Genomic DNA, 24,557 nt, shown 5'->3' on the forward strand with positions numbered 1-24,557 from the left:
AACTCCAGTGAATACAAGCCTAGTCTTTTCAATCTTTCCTCATATGACAGTCCCGCCATCCCAGGGATCAATCTCATGAACCTACACTGCACTGCCTCAATCACAAGGATGTCCTTCCTCAAATTACAACGGCCAATAGCCTACTCCATTGCTTTATGTTATCAGAGAATCATAAAATGGCTAATCCAATGGAGCCCACAGTAAAGTTGCCATTGATTCAACAGCCAGAGAAACACATCTCCTGAATCAAATGGAATTCCTTCATGTTTGGTGCTTGCATCCATATGTTTAAACGGGTGTTTTTAATACATAATGTGCAGAAGCACCACTAACCTCACCAATGCTTTCATCAATGGTTACAAACTGAGGCTGTCAGACCAAGCAACACACCCTTTCCCCCTTGCGTAGGTACATCACACAGTGGCTTTGTCTTGACAAAGTCACCCTACGGAGAGAGAGGTTCCTCATGGGGTCAGGAGGCCAGGGTTCGAAATGTTGGACTGGTTCAAAATGTTCACGTAATTTAAAAATCCATAAATTAATAAAATATAGGCCGTTGCCAGTGTCGACCCTGTTAATAAATAGGTAACCGTTTAACATGATCATCGATTTAAATGTCATAGTTATGTGTAAAATCTTGAGCCCCTCAGCTACAGTATCATGGTGCAGCTCTCACTAGAGGCACTCCAGTATTAACCAGCAGCCATTTTGTTGAGTACTAAGAAAGGGACTAATCTGAGGAAAGTCCCTATATTATCATGACCGTGTGTGTTCTTTGACCCAAGAACATCTCATTATCGCAGTTCTCACCTTATTTCATTGTTTGAGGGACGTGGCCTGCCAGTGACATCAAACAACGTGCATTTTAATTGTGACTTTAATGGCAGTAAATGATCCAAAACAAACACTTAGCATAGGAATAATTGGAGAAAAATTGATGCAGAATCAAATCTGGTACCAGTGCAAGTAACCAAAGGTTTGGACAGAGGAACAATCTTCATCCTTCACCAACTTTACCAAAAGATGCAAGGATGGAATGAACTTATTATCACATGTGACTAGGCACAGTGAAATCCTTTGGGAAGGCAGGAATTAGCGTCAAGATGGCCAATGCCACAGACATCAATGAAGTCTGGAAAGAAAACCTTAAGATTTGAAGCACAATAATTCCTGAAGAGGATTGCATTGGGGGAAGCATGGCCATGGGAGAGACTTGGAAACATAGAAACATAGAAAATAGGTGCAGGAGTAGGCCATTCTGCCCTTCGAGCCTGCGCCGCCATTCAATATGATCATGGCTGATCATCCAACTCAGTATCCTGTACGAGATCTGGAGTTGGAGTTCTGCTTTATAAGAGAAATGACCATGAAAGGTCAACAAAAGGAATGATCAAGCAGAATTCAGCAAAGGTCAACCTCCTCATGGACGGATCAGAATTGGTGCAAAGAATCGGGGATTTGAGAAATCTAGGGCATGGCAAATGTAATGGGAAGAGGTGTGGATGGGCAGCTTGTGAGGCTCAGTGGTGTGGATGGTTGTGGCTGGCTTGAAGCTCAGTCATGGATTGAAGGAGACGCCACGAAGGAAGACTGAAGAATCAATTGATGGGGGGGGAGAAAAATACATTTTATTTACAGCAAGTTACTAGTCAATGTCAAGTTATTACTAAATCAAGCACTAGGATTCATCTCAAGGGCATTGATTATAAAATCATATGGTAATTTGACCCAGAATTATTTTTTGGCAAGGCCACATATGGAACACTGTGTGCCATTTTGACTCATTTATCTTAATATTTATTTTTAAACTATCAAGCAAAACTTTCCATTGGGGACAGAGGTAATTAGATTAGAATTCAATTCCTTAACAGCACCAAATAATGGAAAGAGAGTGGTATGGAATTGAATATTACAGAACACGAGGGTGAGGGTGAGACAAGAAGAGTGTGCCTCAGTCAATAATTGAATCAAATTCCAACCCTCTCCCTTTCTCACCCGTAAAATCATCAAATTTTGAATTAATTAACACATTTAAAAGTTTTGAAAGCATCGGTAATATTGGCTGTACAGAGTAAAGTCCCTCCTTAAAAAAAATCCAGTCAAGAAAGAAGTTGGAAGGAACTGCAGATACGGGTTTAAACCGAAGATAGGCACAAAATGGTGGAGTAACTCAGCGGGACAGGCAGCATCGCTGGAGAGAAGGAATGAGTGACGTCCCGGGTCGAGACCGTTTGCGTCAGATAAAGGGTCTCGACCCAAAACGTCGCCCATTTCCTCTCTCCAGAGATGCTGCCTGAGTTACTCCAGCATTTTGTGTCGATCTTAGAGATAACGCTGAGTTCATCTTGAAGAATTGAATACCTAATAGAAAATTGAAATCTCTGATCTAGGCTGGAAATTATTGTAGATTGAATTATCCTATTTAAAGGATGGTATAAACAACTCAAAAACCATACTTGTATTCATGCAAGCATGCACAAGCCAATGATGAATTAAAACCTGGACAGCAAAAGGAAGCAGGCAAAGGGAAATGGAAGGATTATGGTGCAAAGAGTTTGACGTTTCCACTCACATTTGTTTAGTTAGTTAGTTTTGTTTATTGTCACGTGTATTGAGGTACAGTGAAAAGCTTTTGTGGCAGGTTATTCAGTCAGCAGAAAGAATATACATGATTACAATTAAGTCATTTTCAGTGTATAGATACATGATATTGTGTTTAAGAAGGAACTACAGATGCTGGAAAATCGAAGGTACACAAAAATGTTGGGAAACTCAGCGGGTGCAGCAGCATCTATGGAGCAAAGGAAATAGACAAAGTTTCGGGCCGAAACACTTTTTCAGACAGGTATATTCAGACAGACAGACCTATAGATACATGATAACCTGGTATATATTTTTGTTTTAAAAGAACAGGATACAAATATATTCAAAGTTGTGAATCAAGACAACAAAAGAAAATGGGTTGATGAAATGCAGTGTCAGAATTAGTCAGTGAGGATCGATGAACAGCTTTAATCAGGGAGTTTCTCTTCTCCAAGAGGTGAAAGGAAATGTACAGAAATGTAATCAGGTGGATCATCTTTGGCGAGTTAGAATTCACTAGTTTTGGACAGGCAATCGGGAAGGGGGGGAATCACATGAGTTTTAGTTTCATCCTGGTCTTGGGAAGATTCCTCATCATGGAAAGGTAAGGAAATTCAGACCCAATTCATGGACAGTCAATTAAATCACTTGGCCTGACTTTGGGCATCTAATCCGGAGCAACTCACCAGGAGAGGAGATGGTTGCCCACCTCTTCACAGAGTGTGGCTTTGCCAAGAGGATCTGGAATGATGCAAGGGTCCGTGTTACAGTTCATCCCAAACAGCTCCATAAAAGAGCACTCTATGATTTACGGACTGTTCCCCCAGGGACATTTTGAGAGACGGGCATCATGTGCTGCTAGAAGATCATCAACTCGGTGAAAGACGCTCTTTGGTCTGCCTTAAACTTGTTGGCCTCCCAGCATAGCAAAATGTCCGTCAGGGAATGTTGCTGACTGGCCCGTTCCAGACTGCAGGAGTACCTGCTGAGGGACGCGCTGAAGCTTAGTGCAGTCGACGCCAAGGCTCTGGGGTAGGACCAAAGTCTAGGGTCTGCCACTGCGGGACAATGAGGTACAGAGATTGGTGCGGACACCCATCAAACAAGGGAATGAATATCCCCCCCGGGGGTGATAGTGGCAAGGGTTCTTGGTACAAGGATAGTTATGAACACTACTGATTATGACATTAATTAATGTATAGGCACTGACATTGCCGGAAGAGGTTTAGCACTGCTTTTGTTTATTTAATTGTTTTTTTTAATTAAAAAAAAGTTTATTTTTGGAAATATATTTTGAAATTTGACCAGGAGTAAGAGACAAACCAGATAAAACTCAAGTCCAAAGCTTTATTGGTATTGGTTTATTTATATCACATTTGCCAAGAAAAAGTGAAAAATGTTGTGTCCAGTCAAATTATATATTACACATCAGTACGGTCAAGCCACACACCAGGTAGCGCAACGAGAATAAAGTGTTGCAGCGATTTAGCATTGCATTTACAGAGAATGTGCAGATTGAAAAATGTGCAAGGCCAATGAGGTAGGCTGGAAGATTGGGACTACTTCCTCAGTTTATGAAAGTTCTGTTCAGTAGTCTGATAACAGTGGGGAAGAACTTCTTTTGGCCAAGGGGTAATGAAAAAAGAGATTCAGAGGGGATATGATGGGGACCCTTTTCACCCCAGGAATGGCAAGTACCTGGGTGATCGTTTGAAACTGGGTTGCTGCCAACATTTTCAAAGTATCTAGACGAGCATTATTTCAACACAGTAGATTATGGACAGTGCTGGATGATGGCACAGGGGTGACCATTGGTCACCATGGACACCATTGGGCCAAATGGCTGGTTTCCATGCTTATATGATATACTGTTATAGGTGACCAAAATTAAATGTTACACCGATCCCTACTACTCTCCACTTACTGTACTCTACAGGAGCAATTACCTGGTTATTATTACAGCAAGTTGCTGTACTTTTTGTTTCCTCTGCTCTCTAAAAGGATCATTTGAAAGAATTAGCTTCCCACAAAAGACAGTTATGTAACCTACCTTGTCATCAAGACATCAGAAGACATTGTGCTGGTAATAAATACAGCCGGGACTCTCTCCGCATTGAAATCTGGAGCATCATTTCCATACAGAGGACGTCAGAAATATTTATCAATTAAATGTTCAGAGCAAGTTCAATAGATTTTTGCGCAAAAGTGGCACCAGAGTGTGGAACCCTAACCCCAATGCACACTGGCTCCAGTAGAGGATCGACCTCATCCAATACCTAAACCAAGTTATGGAAATATGACTGTGAAACAGATAAAAACTGCTACAGAATTAAAATGTTTCAATTTCCTCAAAGGCTGTTCCAATTCTGCACTTCATATCCAATACCTTCTGCACTGAGGAAGATCAGTCTTGTGTAAAGGGCCTGTCCCACTTAGGCAATTTTTAGGCGACTGCCGCGACAATCAACGTCACCTGGCGTCATCCTGGCTATAACCTACGACAGGAGAAGACAGGCAACGTCAAGCCCACTGTCGCTGAAAGGTTTTGAGCATTTCAAAATCCAGCGGCAACAAGAAAAAGTTACGACACTTGAGGAGACGCCTCACGACAATACAGGCGTCACTCCGCATCAATGTGGCGACTGCCTATTTTCTGGCAGTTGCCGAAAAATAATCGCCTAAGTGAGACAAGGCCTAAAGGGCCTCTCCCACGAGGATGCGACCTGCATGCGGCAAGTTCAACCTAAAGGGCCTCTCCCACGAGCATGCGACCTGCATGCGGCAAGTTCAACCTAAAGGGCCGGTCCCCCACCAGCATGCGCCAGCATGCGGCAAGTGCAACCTAAAGGGCCGGTCCCACCAGCATGCGACCTGCATGCGGCAAGTGCAACCTAAAGGGACTCTCCCACGAGCATGCGACTTGCATGCGGCAAGTTCAACCTAAAGGGCCGGTCCCACCAGCATGCGCCAGCATGCGGCAAGCGTGACCAAACCAGAAGCGGGGGCGAGTGAGTGACATGAAGATCGAGCGAAGTCCGCGGGAAGTTCGCGCGTGATGTACGGCGTCGAGGCGGCTGCGAGCCGGAAGGCCGTTGCCGCGCGGAATTTTTAAACACGGTCAGTTTTTCGGAGCCCCGTGCGATGTCGGGTCCAGCTCCGCAAAACTCCATACGGCTCCAGCGATCTAAGTGAGACCGGCCCCGCGAGGCCGTACAGCTCAAGCGACCACGTTAGGTCGCGCTTGCCGCTTGGAGTCGCTTAGGTCGCGCTTGCCGCATGGAGTCGCTTAGGTCGCGCTTGCCGCATGGAGTCACATGCTCGTGGGACAGGCCCTTTAATGCCTCCGTGGGATTAGAACAAACTTGCATTTCCTCACAAACAGAACGAAAGCTTAGGTTTTCCACCCAATTTATCCAAGATATTAAATCATTGACGGCATTCTTCTTGAAAATGTAGAAGCAACCGGGTGCCACGGTGACGCAGCAATGGACTTGTGCCTCACAGCGCCAGAGACCCGAGTTTGATCCTGACCACGGGTGCTGTCTGCATGGAGTTTGTACGTTCTACCTGTGACCTGCGTGGGTTCTCTCCAGGAGCTCCTGTTTCCTCCCACACTCCAAAGACGTATAGGTTTGTAGGCTAATTGGCTTGGTAAAATTGTAAATTGTCCCTAGTGTGTGTAGGGTAGTATTAATGTGCGGGGATCGCTGGCTGGCGGTGGACCAAAGGATCTGTATCTGTACTGTACAGTGCATTCAGAAAGTATTCAGACCCTTTCACTTTTTCCACATTTTGTTACGTTACAGCCTTCTTATAAAATGGTTTAAATTCTTTTTTTTTTAAATCGTTAATCTACACGCAATACCCTGTAATAAAACAGCGAAAACACGCGTTTAGAAACTTTTGCAAAGTAATTAAAATGAAATAACTGAAATATCTTTTACATAAGTATTCAGACCCTTTACTCAGTACTTTGTTGAAGCATCTTTGGCAGCGATTACAGCCTCAAGTCTTCTTGGGTATAGGTGCTACCAGCTTGGCACACCTGTATTTGGGTAATTTCTCCCATTCTTCTCTGCGAATCCTCTCAAGCTCTGTCAGGTTGGATGGGGAGCGTCGATGCACAACCATTTTCAGGTCCCTCCAGAGATGTTTGATTGGGTTCAAGTCCGGTCACTGGCTGGGCCACTCAAGGATATTCACATACTTATCACAAACGCACTCCTGCGTTGTCTTGGCTGTGTGCTTAGGGTTGTTGTCCTGTTGGAAGGTGAACCTCCGCCCCAGTCTGAGGTCCAGAACGCTCTGGAGCAGGTTTTCATCAAGGATCTCTCTGTACTTTGCTCCGTTCATCTTTCCCTCGATCCTGACTAGTCTCCCAGTTCCTGCCGCTGAAAAACATCCCCACAGCATGATGCTGCCACCACCATGCTTCACTGTAGGTATGGTATTGGCCAGGTGATGAGCGGTGCCTGGTTTCCTCCAGACGTGACGCTTGGCATTCAGGCCAAAGAGTTCAATCTTGGTTTCAGCAGACCAGAGAATCCTGTTTCTCGTGCCTTTTGGCAAACTCTTAGCGGGCTGTCATGTGTCTTTTACTGAGGAGTGGCTTCCGTCTGGCCACTCTACCATAAAGGCCTGATTGGTGGAGTGCTGCAGATATAGTTGTCCTTCTGAAAGTTTCCCCCATCTCCACAGAGGAACTCTGGAGCTCTGTCAGAGTGACCATCGGGTTCTTGGTCACCTCCCTGACCAAGGCCCTTCTCCCACAATAGCTCAGTTTGGCCGGGCGGCCAGCTCTATGAAGAGTCCTGGTGGTTCCAAAGTTCTTCCATTTAAGAATGACAGAGGCCACTGTGCTCTTCGGGACCTGCAATGCTGCAGAAATTGTTTTATACCTTTCTCCACATCTGTGTCTCGACACAATCGGTCTCGGAGGTCTACGGATAATTCCTTCGTCTTCATGGCTTGGTTTTTGCTCTGACATGCACTGTCAACTGTGGGACCTTATATAGACAAGTGTGTGCCTTTCCAAATCATGTCAAATCAATTTAATCTACCACTGGTGGACTCCAATCAAGTTGCAGAAACATCTCAAAGATAATCAATGGAAACAGGATGAACCCAAGCTCAATTTTGAGTGTCATACTTATGTAAATGTGACATTTCTGTTAGTTATTTTTAATTACTTTGCAAAAGTTTCTAAACACCTGTTTTCGCTTCTTCATTCTGGGGTATTGTGTGTAGATTGATGATAAAAAATTAGGATGATTAAACCGCGTGCTTGAGAATGTGAGAAAAAAACAAAAAAGAAGGAAAGCAAAAAGAAAAGAAAACAGGCCCCTAAGAAAAGAGGGCCTTAGAGAAGGGAAAGGAAAGAAGTAAAAAATCCAAAGGTAGAGCTAAATAAAAAAGAAAGGGAATGTGACTAATTCATTTTTTGCAATCAGCCATGATCATATTGAATGGCAGTGCAGACCTGAAGGGCCAAATGGCCTACTCCTGCACCTAATTTCTATGTTTCTATGTTTCATAACGATTCACACCCATCACCTAGTTCTAAAACAATAACTTTCTAGGGTTACGCTGCACCATATTATGCTTGTAATGAATATTTTCTGAATGCACTGTATCTCTAAACTAAACTAAACTGAATTGAATTGAATTGAACTAACCTGAACTAAACTGAAGAAGGGTCTCGAACTGAAACGTCACCTATTCCTTCTCGCTGGAGATGCAACCTGTCCTGCTCAGCTACTCCAGTTTTTTGTGTCAAACTTCTTTCTTAAACTAAACTAAAGATCATGGGTGTTCCTGTGAAGGCCAGAGAACATGTTCATCCACTGGAGGAGTACTCTGTTGGATGATTAATAAACCAGGGCCTCACACAGCTGAATGTCAAGATTCCTGAATTGAATTGAATAACCTTTAATAATCCTTTACAGGAAATTACAGTGCCACAACAGCTTCAAGACAGACATAACCACACATTTCCACAGACAGTTTCAATACTTAATAAGTTAAAATACAATGAATGAATACTAAAAAATCCCAAATTATTTTTGTGCATTATAAAACCCTATAGCAGCAGGTATACAAGACTTCCTATATCTCTCCGTTTTGCACATTGGTGCAATCAGTCTCTGACTGAAGATGCTGCTCTTGATCACCTTCAGGGCGTGGAGTGGGTGAGCGGGGTTGGTCATTATTGAACCCAGTTTGTTCAGCGTTCTGGCCTCTGCCACCTGCTGGACCGTTAGTTGCTCAGCCCCAACCACTGAGCCGGCCTTCCTGATCAGCTTGTCCAGTCTGTTTTTGTCCGCTATGCAGGCGCCTTCTCCCCAACAGGCCACAGCAAAAAACAGAGCACTGGCCACCACTGAATGGTAGACACTGCACAGTAGGGGTTGGCAGATGTTGAATGACCTTACCCTCCTTAAAAAATACAGTTGACTTTGTCCCTTCCTGTACACCGCCTCCATATGACTCTTCCAGTTCAGCTCACTGTCAAGCTGCACACCAAGGTGCCTGTGGTTGGCGACCACCTCCACCTCAGTACCCCTGATGATGATTGGTGTTGGTTGAGTCCTTGCTGCAATTTGAAAGAGGGAACTTTGCCTGATCTCTGACCGCAGCAATCCATCACCAAAATAGATCACTGACCATTATTCCCTCGGTTTGTGAGAGCTGGCTGTGGAAAATAAGCTACTTAATCTCTTTTACATTGACATTACAATAGCAACCGAACTTCAGAAGCACTTGGGTGCAAGAGGAAAGTGTCCCGAAAATGTGAAGGAAGTTTTATAAAAGCAAATCTCTCTCAACTCCTGCAGATGAAGCTGATGTATCTACAGCTCAGGACTTGCAAAGCTGTTCATTGTGGTAGCTCTAATGCTGAAAGGCATTGCAACCCAACACCATTGATCGCAAGACAACTTCAATGATTTTGGTAAAATTAACTCTCCCCTCCCTCGCACAAGTTGGTTTTGGATTACAGCTCTGCACATTTTAGGCTCTACAAAGTCGCTCACCTGCAGAAATGAGAAGCACTGCAAACAAAAGCAAATCCACCTCCTGTGCAGACAAACCGAGCCATTGAGCAATCACATCAAGTCAAGTCACATTTATTTATATAGCACATTTAAACAACTCTCGTTGGCCAAAGTGCTTTACATTTGTTATAAGAAACAAACAAACTACATACATATATACATATAGCCCTCGCTCAGTGGACGTCAGGAAAGCCTTGGGAGTACAGATAAGTTTTTAGTCTTGACTTGAAGGAGTCGATGGAGGGGGCAGTTCTGATGGGAAGGGGGATGCTGTTCCACAGTCTAGGAGCTGCAACCGCAAAGGCGCGGTCGCCCCTAAGCTTATGCCTAGACCGCGGGATATTCAGCAGCCCCAAGTCGGCCAAATGGAGTTCAACAACTTACAGAGTCAAGGAAACTATCACAGAGGAAAATTGACTGCATTTGTTTTGCAATATATGATGGATTCATTGGATTGAAGCTGACCTGGTCATATCTTCCCGCAGTTGAAGTTAACAATCCAGTTGTAGGATTTGGAGATGTTCTCCACTGATGAGACCAATTTGAGCAATATCAAAAAATTGAAAGGAAAATTTTATACATTTATAACAAATTCCCAGAGCAATTCTCCACAAATGCTGGCTGACTTTATATATTTTAGAGCTACAGCACGGAAACAGAGCAGGTTTTAATTTTACACCCACACATGGATGGCATCTCTGGATCACGTTAAGGTCATCTTTAGACTTTAGAGATACAGTGCGGAAACAGGCCCGTCCGCCCACTTTGTCCACGCTAACCAGCAATCACCCTGTGCACTAGCACATTCCTACACACTGGGAACAGTTTACAATTCACAGAAGCCAATTGACCTACAAACCTGTACATCTTTGGAGTGTGGGAGGAAAGTGAAGCACCCGGAGAAAACCCACGCGGTCACAGGGAGAACGTACAAACTCCGTACAAACAGCACCCTTAGTCAGGATCGAACCCGGGTCTCTACCGCTGCACTACTGTGCTGCCCTGGTGGATCATCCCAGATCCAGCTTGCCTTTGGTGATAAAGGAGGCACTAATTCAAGCCTTCGAGTTTCCACGTGGCACTGCGGTTAACTCTTGTCCATAGGCATGGCTATTATTTACCGGCCATTCTGAGTTACCCAGATCACCTGGTGCTTGGGAGGATTCTATGGCATTTGATTTTATAGCACAAATGGCAGCAAAGTGGCACGGCAGCAGAGTTGCTGCTGTACAGTGCCAGAGATTCCAGCACCAGAGACAGGTGTTCTCTGTATGGAGTTTGGACGTTCTCCCTGCGATCGTGTGGGTTTTCTCTGGGTGCTCCGGTTTCCTCCCACACTCCAAAGACATACCGGTTTGTAGGTTAATTGGCCTCAGTGCGTAGGATAGTGCCAGTGTACGGGATGATCGCTGGTCGGCTGGAATCGGTGGTCCGAGGGGCTGTATCTCTAAAGGCAAAACATCATGTTACATGTATTGTTTGGGAGGAACTACTCAGCCCATCAAATCTATGCTAGCCCACAGAGCCAGATTTAACTGATTTGTCACCTAACTGACATCAGCAGCGCACTAACTGTGCTCAGCAAGAGCCACAGAATCTCCAGGCCAGAACTAGAGCTGTCTTGGTAGCAAACCGAGGTTTCCATTACTGGACTAGTTCACATCTCTGGATTGCAGCAAATCCAGGGCTAGTGGACCCACAACCGCCTCATTTGAAAGGTTCCACCCCGCAACTGAGTATGAAAAAGCTACCATCACATAGAAACATAGAAAATATGTCTATGTTTAGACATAGAAAATATGTCTATGACTGCACACCTGTACATGGTACTAACACCATCATCAAGTATGCAGATGATACAACGGTGATTGGCCTCATCAGCAACAACGATGAGCTGGCCTACAGGGAGGAGGTCCAGCACTTAGCAGCATGGTGCGCTGACAACAACCTGGCCCTTAACTCCAAGAAGACCAAGGAGCTCATTGTAGACTTCAGGAAGTCCAGAGGCGGCACGCACACCCCCATCCACATTAACGGGACGGAGGTGGAACGTGTTTCTAGCTTCAGGTTCCTGGGAGTCAACATCTCCGATGACCTCTCTTGGACCCACAATACCTCTACTCTGATCAAGAAGGCTCATCAGCGTCTCTTCTTCCTGAGGAGACTGAAGAAGGTCCATCTGTCTCCTCAGATCCTGGTGAACTTCTACCGCTGCACCATCGAGAGCATCCTTACCAACTGCATCACAGTATGGTATGGCAACTGCTCTGTCTCCGACCGGAAGGCATTGCAGAGGGTGGTGAAAATTGCCCAACGCATCACCGGTTCCACGCTCCCCTCCATTGAGTCTGTCCAAAGCAAGCGCTGTCTGCGGAGGGCGCTCAGCATCGCCAAGGACTGCTCTCACCCCAACCATGGACTGTTTACCCTCCTACCATCCGGGAGGCGCTACAGGTCTCTCCGTTGCTGAACCAGCAGGTCGAGGAACAGCTTCTTTCTGGCGGCTGTCACTCTACTCTACTCAACAACGTACCTCGGTGACTGCCAATCACCCCCCCCCCCCTCCTTAAACAGTGACCCCTTGTGCTGGACTTCCGCAACATCGGTAACAATCTTCCTGCATCTAGCCTGTCCAACCTCTTAAAAATTTTGTAAGTTTCTATAAGATCCCCCCTCAATCTTCTAAATTCTAGCGAGTACAAACCGAGTCTATCCAGTCTTTCTTCATATGAAAGTCCAGACATCCCAGGAATCAGTCTGGTGAATCTTCTCTGTACTCCCTCTATGGCAAGAATGTCTTTCCTCAGATTAGGAGAGCAAAACTGTACGCAATACTCCAGGTGTGGTCTCACCAAGACCCTGTACAACTGCAGTAGAACCTCCCTGCTCCTACACTCAAATCCTTTTGCTATGAATGCTAACATACCATTCACTGCCTGCTGCACCAGCATGCCTACTTTCAATGACTGGTGTACCATGACACCCAGGTCTCGTTGCATCTCCCCTTTTCCTAATCGGCCAATCTATCACAAAGCTGATCATAAAGCTTCTGGATCATTTAGCTTTACGGTCCCTGGAGAGCAAATTACAGCATCCACACAAGTTAGTGCCAGCAACTGTTGTCAGAGGTAGGGAGAGTAATGTTATCAGGATGTTTTATTGGGATGCACCACAGCATGACTTGGGAACAGCTCCATCCAAGACCATACGAAATTAGAGTTGTGAATGCAGCCCGGACCATCACACAAAACAACCTCCCTTCCATTGACTCCATCTACACCTCACGCTGCCTCAGCGAGGCCAGCAGCATAATCAAGGATGTGTCTCACCTTGGTCACTCCCTAATCTCCCCTCTCGCAAGGGTTATAGAAGTATGAAAACGCACACTTTCAGATTCAGGGGCAGTTTTTTTCCAGATGATTTCAGGCATCTGAACCATCCTACCAACAAGTAGAGAGTGGTCCCAAGCTACTATGTACCTCATTTGGAGACCCTCGGACTATGTTTAATCAGGTTTTACCTTGCAGTAACCATTATTCCCTTAATCATGTATCTGTACACTGTGGATGGATCTATTGTAATCATGTATTGTCTTTCCAGTCTTAACTGGTCAGCATGCAACAAAAACATTTCCCAAGACTTTAAGCTAAGCTAACTAATGTTGTAGAGCTAGAAATAGGCAGGGTTTGTAGCCAAGATGGTTATTAATGTAGATCAAAAACCAACTGCAGCCCAGGCACTGGGGCACAATCTGCTTTTGTGTTCAATGCAATTTCCCATTTCAAACAGAACAGACTTCATATTCATCTCCCAACTCCTGTGGCCCTCAGTTCATTCAGAATTACATCTGGTGGAGTTTAGCCCAGAGCTTGGGTCTAAACACGTTGCAGACACCACCAGTTTAACAACCCAAAACTTCACCTATCCATGTTCTCCAGGGATGCTGCCTGGCCTGCTGAGTCACTCAAGCACTTTGTGTCCTTTTCTGTATTAACCAGGCATCGGCAGTTCCTTGTAGCTACCCATCACAACCTAACTTTCTTAGAGCGAAAATGGGGGAGATATTGAACAATTTTTTTTCTTCGGTATTCACCAAGGAGAAGGATATTGAATTATGTGAGGTAAGGGAAACTAGTAGAGTAGCTATGGATGCTATGAGGTTCAAAGTAAAAGAAGTACTGACACTTTTGAAAAATATAAAAGTGGATAAGTCTCCAGGTCCTGACAGGATATTCCCTAGGACATTGAGGGAAGTTAGTGTAGAAATAGCCGGGGCTATGACAGAAATATTTCAAATGTCATTAGAAACGGGAATAGTCCCCGAGGATTGGCGTACTGCGCATGTTGTTCCATTGTTTAAAAAGGGTTCTAAGAGTAAACCTAGCAATTATAGACCTGTTAGTTTGACTTCAGTGGTGGGCAAATTAATGGAAAAGATACTTAGAGACAATATATATAAGCATCTAGATAAACAGGGTCTGATTAGGAACAGTCAACATGGATTTGTGCCTGGAAGGTCATGTTTGACTAATCTTCTTGAATTTTTTGAAGAGGTTACTAAGGAAATTGACGAGGGTAAAGCAGTGGATGTTGTCTATATGGACTTTAGTAAGGCCTTTGACAAGGTTCCTCATGGAAGGTTGGTTAAGAAGGTTCAACTGTTGGGTATAAATGCAGGAATAGCAAGATGGATTCAACAGTGGCTGAATGGGAGAAGCCAGAGGGTAATGGTGGATGGCTGTTTATCAGGTTGGAGGCAGGTGACTAGTGGGGTGCCTCAGGGATCTGTGTTGGGTCCTTTGTTGTTTGTCATGTACATCAATGATCTGGATGAAGGTGTGGTAAATTGGATTAGTAAGTATGCAGATGATACTAAGATAGGGGGTGTTGTGGATAATGAAGAGGATTTCCAAAGTCTACAGAGTGATTTAGGCCATTTGGAAAAATGGGCTGAAAGATGGCAGATGGAGTTTAATGCTGATAAATGTGAGGTGCTACACCTTGGCAGGACAAATTAAAATAGGACGTACATGGTAAATGGTAGGGAATTGAAGAATACAGTTGAACAGAGGGATCTGGGTATAACCGTGCATAGTTCCTTGAAGGTGGAATCTCATATAGATAGGGTGGTAAAGAAAGCTTTTGGTATGCTAGCCTTTATAAATCAGAGCATTGAGTATAGAAGCTGGGATGTAATGTTAAAATTGTACAAGGCATTGGTGAGACCAAATCTGGAGTATGGGGTACAATTTTGGTCGCCCAATTATAGGAAGGATGTCAACAAAGTAGAGAGAGTACAGAGGAGATTTACTAGAATGTTGCCTGGGTTTCAACAACTAAGTTACAGAGATAGGTTGAATAAGTTAGGTCTTTATTCTCTGGAGCGCAGAAGGTTAAGGGGGGACCTGATAGAGGTCTTTAAAATGATGAGAGGGATAGACAGAGTTGATGTGGACAAGCTTTTCCCTTTGAGAATAGGGAAGATTCAAACAAGGGGACATGACTTCAGAATTAAGGGACAGAAGTTTAGGGGTAATATGAGGGGGAACTTCTTTACGCAGAGAGTGGTGGCGGTGTGGAATGACCTCCCAGTGGAAGTGGTGGAGGCAGGTTCATTGGTATCATTTAAAAATAAATTGGATAGGCATATGGATGAGAAGGGAATGGAGGGTTATGGTACGCGTGCAGGCAGGTGGGACTAATGGGGAAAAAAATTTGTTCGGCATGGACTTGTAGGGCCGAGATGGCCTGTTTCCGTGCTGTAATTGTTATATGGTTATATGGAAAATAGGATCAGGTCGCAATGCACAGCAGCTTAGAGGCAATTCTGTAACTTCTCCACTCAATACAAGCTGGGCCCCTTTGATTCAGAGTTAGAAGCAAGGAATCCTTGCAATTGTCAACCTTTGATATCAATTGCAACATCACAATAACTATTCCTGCAAGGAAACAGGAAATATTAGCAGCGTGTTCAGCAGGGAACTGACTGAACAAAGCAAAACTGGTGACCTCTGCATCGAGCATCTGGAGCTGCACTGACTCACTCAGGAGCATCACAAACATGAGCTTTAGTGCAGTGCTCACACCACAGGTGGCAGATAGTTGGGGAACCACCAGGTAAAGTAAAGGGGATTAGCCCTGTGGCCATTGCCGCACCAACATGCATCTCTCCACGCCCTTCTCCCTGACCTCTTGCTCTCCACCTCTACATTCTCTCCCCTGCCTGTCTGAAGAAGGGTCCCAACCTGAAATGTCACCCATCGCTTTTCTCCAGTGATGCTGCCTGACCCACTGAGTTACGCCAGCACTTTATGCCCATCTTTGATGTACAACAACCTCCGACTGCTCACACTTCTGCTTCAGAATATTCAGCAGCCACTCCGAGAAATCCTGGACCCTGAAGGAAGTCTACCATCCTGAAGTCTCGATGTATTGAGTCTCCCATGATATAGTTGCTCTTGAATCCACCCTCCACTGGTTTGCATCATAGAAACATCGAAAATAGGTGCAGGAGTAGGCCATTCGGCCCTTCAAAGACTGGCATCAAAACCAGTCATAGTGCACTGACCTGGATCCTGCTCTCCTCTGAAAGATCATCCCTCCCCCACAACCCCAATAGATTCAACAACATAAAGATAGACTGCCACAGGGCTTCCTGACTCATACTAAATGTCCAGACCAGTGAAGGCAAGCATTCTATACACCTTCTTTACCCCGCTATCTGCTTGTGTTGCCACTTTCAGGGAGCTATGGACTTGGACCCCAAGATTCATCTGTACATAGAAGCCGTGAAGGGTCTTACCATTGACTGTACACTCCTCCCATTATGCATGCTGGCAAGAGTACAGAAAAGATTCACGAGAATGTTACCAGGTGTGGAGGGTTTGAGCTGCAGGAAAGGCTGGTGGAACATAGGAGACCGAAGGGTGACCTTGTGGAGGTTTGTAAAATCATGAGGGGCGTTGATAAGGTGAAGAGTCATTGCTGACATTACCCCAGAGTATGGGAGTGGAGAGCATATATTTAAGATGAAAGGGTAAAGATTTAAAAATGGACCCAAGGGGGAACTTTATCCACTCAGAGCGGTACGATGGCACAGCGGTAGAGTTGTTGCCTTACATCGCTTGCAGCACCAGAGACCCAGATTCGATCCTGACTGGCGGGTGCTGTCTGTATGGAGTTTGTACGTTCTCCCCATGATCGTGTGGGTTTTCTCCGAGATCTTCGGTTTCCTCCCACTCTCCAAAGACGTACAGGTTTGTACGTTAAATGGCTTAGTATAAGCGTAAATTGGCCCCAGTGCATGTAGGATAGTGTTCATTTGCAGGGATCGCTGGTCGGTGCAGACTCAGTGGGCAGTAGGGCCTGTTTCTGCACTGTATATCTAAACAAAACTAAAGTGAGCATGGTGGGCATGTGGAATGAGCTTGCAAAAGAAGTGAGGAGGTAAGACGTCCAATTTCAATCTCATCAGGACTTCCGCACTAATATGGTGTGATTCACTAATATGCTGGCAGATTCAGTTCCATAGCCAACTTCCGAGGCCGACTTTGCAGGCAAATATCTCGGTTGCCCTCCGCCATGTTCCAACCTTTCAAGTACCATTGGACTCCACTCAGAGCCCATAATCTCTGTTCATCCAGCAAAGCAGATAATCCAGAAAGCCTCTGGAACAAAGGGTGCTCGAAAATCAGTGGTGGACCTGTACAAGATGTCATTTAAAAGACCTGGATAGAAGAGGTTCCGGCCGCAAGAATGTGGGACTCCTTCATTTAGACATTTTGGTTGGCATGGGCGAGTTTAACCGAAGAGTCTGCTTCCACGCTGCATACCTCTACAACTTTATTAAACAAATTAGATCATCTCAATGGTTAGGCAATCAAAGAAACAACAAACTTTGACATTGAGCCCATAAAGTCAAGGTAGAATCGATAAACAATCGAACTGTAAGCCGTTACAAAACAATTTAGCTTGTCATGCCATAGAAACAACATTTCACATAGTCATACAAACTCCATGAGTACTCAATGAATCATTCAACACAAGGTAGCTCCCCCACAAACAAATGACCACATGCCCATTTATCAGTAGAATTGAAGGCACCCTCCAATTGCAAATCAACTTTTGAAAAAAAACCTTGCATTTTATTTGAAGGGCACGCTTCGTTTTAATTTTCACACTGAGAGATAATTACAAAATAAAGACAGTGAATTTGTCAAAACTTATTGCCAACTCATGATGGACACAAAATGCAGGGATGACTCAGTGGGTCAGGCAACATCTTTGGAGACCAGTGATGCGATGAGTTACTACAGCACTTTGTGTCTATGTTCGATATAAACCAGCATCTGCAGTTCCTTTCTACACTTTCTTTCTACACTTAACTCAAATTGCCAACTCAACCTTATAATCAGCTTTATATACCAAGCAGCAATGGGACTGTGGTCCAGTTGCTACCCACTGTTTCAGAGATCCTACTCTCTGCCGATTAAAAGTAAAGGAACATTGCTGTTCACAAACATAGGAAGACAATCAAAAACCCAAGAGATCCCACTGAGTACTGACCTTCACTTCTGGAAATTGCCTCCAGTGCCTTATCTGGCATCTCAGTGCACTGCAAGCTAATGGAACCTGAAGGCAAGAAAGGATAGAGATCTTAAACACAGTTCATATCGGCCTGCAAGAGATTACACATGGATGCAGTTTCTGTCACTCTCATCTTAACAAACGGAAAAATATCAAGTTCACTAAAAAGACTCAAGCACCATCTCAGCTGATGACTCAAGTTGGCACGGAGAATGCAGCACTGACAGGAACCTGCTCTCAGAAAAGCTGTTAAACTGGGTCAAAGACAAGAGTTCCCGTAAAGCAGGGAAACTCTGAGATGGTGATCCATCTAACAATTGATACTCCAATGAATGATACTTTATGAATTAATGAATGATCCTTTATTCTCACTTGTTCTGTTGGATTGTGTTTTCTACCCTAAGGATTATTGGGATGTTAAGAATTTTTTTAAATTTTGTTTAAACAACATAGAGGAAGATCATTCCCCTCGGACTCGACATCAGTTCTCAGTGGAAGCACATCAATATTGCTCCCCCATTAACCCATCCTCTCTCACTTGCCTATTAACTTTGGCTGGTTGTCCTGCCACCCACTCAGGCTCGAGGTGATTTACAGTCACCAACTGACCCAGCAAACTGCAAATCTTCAGGCCATGGCAGGAAACTAAAGCACCCAAATGGAAAGAACTTGCAAAAGCAACTACATCAAGATCAGGATCAGAAACATAGAAAATAGGTGCAGGAGTAGGCCATTCGGCCCTTCGGCCGTTCAATGTGATCATGGCTGATCATCCACAATCAGTACCTCGTTCCGTCCTTCTCCCCGTATCCCTTGATTCCGCTAGCCCTAAGAGCTCTATCTAACTTTTGAATGCATCCAATGAATCGGCCTCCACTGCCTTCTGAGGCAGAGAATTACACAATTTCACAACTGTGGGTGAAAAGGTTTTTCCTCATCTTAGTTCTAAATGGCTTCCCCCTTATTCTTAAACTGTGGCCCCTGGTTCTGGACTCCCCCAACATCGGGAACATGTTTCCTGCATCCAGCGCGTCCAATCCCTTAATAATTTTATATGTTTCCAAACGATTCCCTCTCATCCTTCTAAATTCCAGCCATTCCATTCTATCATCATATGACAGTCCTGCCATACCGGGAATTAACCTTGTGATCTACGCTGCACTCCCTCAATAACAAGAATGTCCTTCTCAAATTTAGAGACCAAAACTGCACACAAAATTCTAGGTGTGGTCTCACCAGGCCCTGTACAACTGCAGAAGGACCTCTTTGCTCATATACTCAAATCCTCTCGTTATGAAGGCCAACATGACATTAGCTTTCTTCACTGCCTGTTGTACCTGCATGCTTACTTTCAGTGACTGAATCACAAGGATACCCAGGTCTCGTTGCACTTCGCCTTTTCCTAATCTGACACCATTCGGATAATAATCTGCCTTCTTGTTATTGTCACCAAAGTGGATAACCTCATTTATCCACATTATACTACATCGTCCATGCATCTCTCCACTCATCCAACCTATCAAAGTCACCCTGCATTCTCTTCACAGTTCACATTGCCACTCAGCTTTGTGTCATCTATAAATTTGCTATTGTTACTTTTAATTCCTTCATCTAAATCATTAATATATATTGTAAATATCTGCGGTCCCAGCACCGAGCCTTGTGGCACCCCACTCGTCACTGCCTGCCATTGTGAAAGGGACCCATTCATTCCTACTCTTTGTTTCCTGACTGCCAACCAACTTTCTATCCATGTCAATACCCTAACCCCCAATACCACGTGCTCCAATTTTGCCCACTAATCTCCTGTGTGGGACCTTATCTAAGGCTTTCTGAAAGTCAAGATACACTACACTGGCCACTGGCTCTCCCTTATCCATTTTACTTGTTATATCCTCAAAAAATTCCAGAATATTCAGACGAGCACGTGGTTTAAAAAAAAAGTTATATAAATATATATATAGCGGTACAGCAGGTTATTAGTTCATCGTTACCGCTTCCAAGACTGACCAGTGTAGGAAGTAGGTGTTAGAATGAATCATACAGTAAGGTGGGGTTAGTGATGGTATTCTACTATGATTGGTTCAAGTGCAATAACCAATCTACACTTTCTATTCAACTGCTGGCAAAACTATCTACAGATGCATCACAGAAAGCATTTTATCAGGATGCATCACAGCTTGTTTTGGGAAGAGCTCCATCCAAGACCGTAAGAAATTGCAGCGAATTGTAGACGCAGCCCAGACCATCACACAAACAAACCTCCCTTCTATTGACTCCATTTATGCCTCGTGCAACATCTCAGTAAGGCTAGTAGCAGAATCAAAGAAGTCGCACCCTGGCCATTCTCTCTTCTCCCCTCAGGCAAAAGGTATAGAAGCGTGAAAACGCACACCATCATATTCAGGAACAGTTTCTTCCCAGCTGTTATCAGGCAACTGAATCATCCTACCACAACCAGAGAGCAGTGCTGAACTACTATCTACCTCTTTGATGACCCTCGGACTATCCATGATTGGACTTTGCTGGCTTTACCTTGAACTAAAAATGATTCCCTTATCATGTATCTATATACTGTAAAGGGGTCGATTATAATCATGTATTGTCTTTCTGCTGACTGGTTAGCTTGTAACAAAAGCTTTTCACTGTACCTTGGTACACTTGACAATAAACTAAACTGAAACTATTTTAGCTTTTGACCATGTTCATAGGGAGAAGAAACTTTTAAGAAGCATTTAGTCATGTACATGGATAGGACAGATTTAGGTGGGTCTGGGCCAAATGCAGGCAGGTGTAACTAGTGCAGATGGGGCATGTCGGACAGTGTGAGCAGGTGCGGCGGATGGGCCGGTTTCCACGCCGTATGACTATGGCTCTATGAAGAATTTTTTAAACTGAAAAAACATTCATGACCGTGAGTATGGAATGGCATTAAAATAAATGGGTGCTCAATGGTTGGCATGGGTGTGATGGGCTGAAAGGCCTGGTTCCTGAATCTTTGACTTTGAATTCCTTGATTTGCATTTTTGAGATGATATTGATTCGGTTCAGTCCTAATTAATGAAAAAATTAAATGAAACATAAACGCTAGCATATTCTTGTTGCCATCTCAAATGAAATAGGTTACATATATAATTGGGCTCATTACATTGCGATCATTGCTCAGGGGTAGAACAGGACGGTGCAATACAGTTAGTTCATTACTTGATGATTAGAAGATGATGATTCCCAATTGCACAAGTTTTTATCAGAACCACTAACCGACATGTTCATGGTTCAATGCAGACTTAATGCCACACTTTATCAGAAGGACATCTATTTTTTTTTTTAAACCATCAAGGCCTCCACTATCCCACCTCAGATGGTTGCAAACGATCCCATGACACTAATACATAGATTTGCTAAATGTTATATCTGGAAGCAGGAGCAAAATAGTTCATCTTGTCTAGCCAAGGGAAACAACACTCGACACAGCTACTCACTGCTGTGGGAAATTGTCCCCATCTCCCAATCCCACAGGTATCCTGGCCAACACCGATCCCCAGCTGACTACACCAACAGTAACATACAGTGGAACATGTTTGAAATGTACCCAATTTCCCCCATATAATAGACAATACGTGCAGGAGTAGGCCATTCAGCCCTTCCAGCCAGCACCGCCATTCACAGTGATCATGGCTGATCATCCACAATCAGTACCCCGTTTCTGCCTTCTCCCCATATCCCTTGACTCTGCTATTTTAAGAGCTCTATCTAACTTGCTCTTGAGAGCATCCAGAGAATCGGCCTCCACTATCTTCTGAGGCAGAGAATTACACAGATTCACAACTCTCTAGGTGAAAAAGGTTTTCCTCATCTCCATTCTAAATGGCCTACCCCTTATTCTTTAAACTGTGGCCCCTGGTTCTGTACTCCCCCAACATCGGGAACATGTTTCCTGCCTCTAGCCTGTCCAATCCCTTAATAATCTATATGCTTCAAAAGATTCCCTCTCATCCTAAATTCCAGTGTATGCAAGCCCAGTCGCTCCATTCTTTCAACATATGGCCGTTCCTCCATCCCGGGAATTAACCTCGTGATCCTACGCTGCACTACCTCAATAGTCCTTCCTCAAATTTGGAGACCAAAACTGCACACAATACTCCAGGTGTGGTCACACCAGGGCATGTTCATATACTCAACTCCTCTTGTTATGAAAGCCAACATGTCATTAGCTTTCTTCACTGCATGCTGTAACTGCATGCTTAGTTTCAGTGACTGATGTACAAGGACACCTAGTTCTCGTCGTACTTCCCCTTTACCTAACACCACCATTCAGATAATAATCTGCCTTCCTGTTCTTGCCACCAAAGTGGATAATCTCACATTTATCCACATTAATCTGTATCTGCCATGCACCTACCCACTCACCCAACCTGTCCAAGTCACCCTGCATCCTAATAGCATCCTCCTCACAGTTCACACTGCCACCAAGCTTTGTGAAGCTTTGTGTCATCTGCAAATTTGCTCATGTTACTTTCAATTCCTTCACCTACATCATTAATGTATATTGTAAATAGCTGTGGTCCCTGCACCGAGCCTTGCGGTACCCCACTAGTCACTGCCTGCCATTCTGAAAGGGACCCGTTAATCCAAACTCTGCCAACCAATTTTCTATCCATGTCAGTACCCTACTCCCAATACCATATCAACGACTACCGCCCCGTCACACTCACCCCCACCACCATGAAGTGCTTCGAGAGGCTGGTCTTGAGGCACATAAAGACCCTCCTGTCCCCCCGCCCTGGACCCCCTGCAGTCTGCGTATCTATCCAACCTCACGACCGATGACGCCATCACCACCGCCCTTCACCTAGCACTCACCCACCTGGACAAAAAGGACACATACGTCCAAATGCTGTTCATAGACTTCAGTTCAGCATTCATTCAATACTATCACCCCCCAGCACCTGACCGGGAAGCCGAGCCTGCTGGGCCTGAACACCTCCCTCTGCAACTGGATCCTGGTCTTCCTGACGGGGAGAGAGACCACAGACAGTCCGGATCGGGAGCAACACCTCCAGCACCACCACACTGAGCACGGGGCCCCCCAGGGCTGTGTGCTCAGCCCACTGCTGTTCACACTGCTGACTCACGACTGCACAGCGCTGCACAGCTTGAATCATATCATCAAGTTCGCCGATGACACGACAGTGGTGGGTCTCATCAACAAGAACGAGTCCGCATACAGAGAGGAGGTGAAACAACTGTCAACTTGGTGCAAAGTCAACAACCTGTCTCTGAACATAGACAAAACCAAAGAGATGGTTGTTGACTTTAGGAGAGCACAGAGGGACCATGCGCCACTGGACATCGACGGCTCCCCAGTGGAGATTGTGAAGAACATTAAATTCTTTGGTGTCCACCTGGTGGTGAACTTAACCTGGTCCCTCCACACCGGCTCCACTGTGAAGAAAGCCCAGCAGCGTCTCCACTTCCTGAGGAAGCTGAGGAAAGCCCCCCCCCCCATCCTCACCACATTCTACAGAGGAACATAGAAACATAGAAACATAGAAAATAGCTGCAGGAGTAGGCCATTCGGCCCTTCGAGCCTGCACCGCCATTCAATATGATTATGGCTGATCATCCAACTCAGTATCCTGTACCTGCCTTCTCTCCATATCCCCTGATCCCTTTAGCCACAGGGCCACATCTAACTCCCTCTTAAATATAGCCAATGAACTGGCCTCAAATACCCTCTGTGGCAGAGAATTCCAGAGATTCACCACTCTCTGTGTGAAAATTGTTTTTCTCATCTCGGTCTTAAAGGATTTCCCCTTTATCCTTAAACTGTGACCCCTTGTCCTGGACTTCCCCAACATCGGGAACAATCTTCCTGCATCTAGCTTGTCCAACCCCTTAAGAATTTTGTAAGTTTCTACAAGATCCCCCCCTCAATCTTCTAAATTCTAGCGAGTACAAGCCGAGTCTATCCAGTCTTTCTTCATAGGAAAGTCCTGACATCCCAGGAATCAGTCTGGTGAACCTTCTCTGTACTCCCTCTATGGCAAGAATGCCGATTCTTGGGACTATAGAGAGCATCCCGTGTAGCTGCATCACTGCCTGGTTTGGAAACTGCACCCGCATGGACTACAAGAACCTGCAGCGAGTAGTGAGGACTGCCGAAAAGATCATCGGAATCTCTCTCCACCCCCCAAACCCCCTCCACATCTCAGACATCTACACCATCTACACCAAACACTGCATCTGCAAAACAACCCCCTCTGGGGGAGGTGAGGAGAATGTGGGAAGTACAAGATGGGATTAGTGTAGGTTCAATGCAGATGGAGGGTCGGT

At 44.8% G+C, this 24,557-nt stretch overlaps 1 protein-coding gene across 1 annotated transcript in view; it reads right to left on the reverse strand.

Moving 5' to 3' along the window:
* LOC129699345 (pleckstrin homology domain-containing family G member 1) overlaps positions 1-24,557 on the reverse strand; it is a 216,258-nt gene that overhangs the window by 140,125 nt on the left and 51,576 nt on the right. Inside the window, exon 2 of the mRNA XM_055639024.1 lies at positions 18,201-18,266. The gene's annotated coding sequence lies outside the window, so the exon portion shown is untranslated. The remainder of the gene's footprint in view (positions 1-18,200; positions 18,267-24,557) is intronic.

This window comes from Leucoraja erinacea, chromosome 8 (genome assembly GCF_028641065.1).
Source record: "Leucoraja erinacea ecotype New England chromosome 8, Leri_hhj_1, whole genome shotgun sequence".
Classification (NCBI taxonomy): Eukaryota; Metazoa; Chordata; class Chondrichthyes; order Rajiformes; family Rajidae; genus Leucoraja; species Leucoraja erinaceus.